Source organism: Ailuropoda melanoleuca, unplaced genomic scaffold, assembly GCF_002007445.2.
Source record: "Ailuropoda melanoleuca isolate Jingjing unplaced genomic scaffold, ASM200744v2 unplaced-scaffold841, whole genome shotgun sequence".
NCBI classification, from domain to species: Eukaryota; Metazoa; Chordata; class Mammalia; order Carnivora; family Ursidae; genus Ailuropoda; species Ailuropoda melanoleuca.
In genome coordinates this window covers 1-1,521 of record NW_023253781.1, presented here as the reverse complement: position 1 = coordinate 1,521, position 1,521 = coordinate 1, and the positions used below count along the sequence as shown (strand labels likewise).

The 1,521-nt window shown below is 51.4% G+C and overlaps 1 long non-coding RNA gene across 1 annotated transcript; it reads left to right on the top strand.

Moving 5' to 3' along the window:
• The first annotated feature begins 178 nt into the window (after window positions 1-178).
• LOC117800849 lies at window positions 179-1,515 on the top strand. Its single transcript, XR_004623192.1, has 3 exons — window positions 179-308; window positions 884-944; window positions 1,193-1,515. It is a non-coding gene; the product is annotated as an uncharacterized LOC117800849 (long non-coding RNA).
• The last annotated feature ends 6 nt before the right edge of the window (window positions 1,516-1,521 follow it).

Below are 1,521 nucleotides of genomic sequence, written 5' to 3'. Positions count from 1 at the left end.
AAAGGAAAGAAAACCACAGACCCCCATTAGATGTATACATATAGAATGTAGATGTTCATATTGTCCATGAAAAGTGAGCCTTTGCAGACCATCTAGAGAGAACAGAGAATTGAGTCCCAGCCCCTCATCTTTTCTTTGAGCATCAAGTGGAGCTGAGGAAGAGGAGCAGGAGTAAGAAGAAAAGTNAGCCTTTGCAGACCATCTAGAGAGAACAGAGAATTGAGTCCCAGCCCCTCGTCTTTTCTTTTAGCATCAAGTGGAGCTGAGGAAGAGGAGCAGGAGTAAGAAGAAAAGCGAAGCTTTGAAAGGTAAGCTTATGTCATTTAGCCCTGTGTGCCCCAAGTTATCTTCCTTCTCTCTTTCCCCTAAGGGTCCAGCTCCATGGTCTCTGAGGATGCTAGGGGCAGAGACCTACCCTCAGGAAACAAAGCCCTTGGAGGGGCTCCTGGGAAGGAGATCGGATACTGTATTCTTCCCAGATTCTACGCTTGGAAAGAAGCTGATAGGGGCTGAAATGGGTATTGGCTGGCAAGGATGTGTGGGCTGCAGTGGACCAGTAATGCCTGGATTAAGAGGTGGAACCTCCAGGTCCAACTGTAGATAAGTGGTTTAACTTTGCTCAGATTTCTTTGTGACCCCTATCCTTTCTCTCCAACTAGGCAGTTGTGAGGGCTCCAGGGGGTGATGGATGGGAGAGTGCTTTGTCATAGGCCATTATAGGCCTTCCCATCACTGTGAGGAATCATACGGCTTTAAGCACTGATGCTTGGGCTCCATAGTCTAATCACCCAACAGTCTCCCCCTAAAGGGACATTGCACTCAGCCTTCTGTAAGACCCTCAAGCCCTTATTTTCACCACCGTAACCCAGTTTCCTATTTCCAGCTTGCAGAAGTTGCCTGAAAGAACTGGAGGGAGCTCGCAGCCTGATTTCACTTTTGCAAAGGTAAAGAATCTTTCCCCTTCTCCTTGACCCACCTTTGTCTGGGAGCCTATGATGTGACCCTGGAGCCACAGGGAGCCCTGGGAGGGGGAACCATGGGAACAAGGTGTGGCTAAAGCTCTGGGGTTAGGAATAGCAGGGATTGTGAAGTCAGCATAACCCTAACCCTAACCCTAACCCTCCGCCCAACCTGCCCTGCCCTCCTTGCCCTGTCAGCTTCTAGCTGCAGCTTGTGCCTCCTGTCTCTGCAGCTGCCTGGGGAGGCTCCCTGACAAGGGTGGCTTTCATCAGCTCTTATGTCAAGACCCCCCGGGTGAGGTGTACAAATCAGCGCCTGCTGGAGCCCACCAGCCATGCGGGGAGCCTGTGGATGTTGCTACTCCTGCCATGTCCTTGCTGGCTACCCCAGTTCCTCTGACCCAGGATCCTCCACTTCTTAGCCCAAAGACTCCTTCAGTTTCTGTTCATTCCCACTCATCCCCGAGTGCCTCTTGGCCACCAGAACCTTTTCTTCCCCTGGGCAGCCTTTTACCACAGCCACTTGCTCTTTCCCCTCCCCCTCCATGTCCCCTTAATTCAG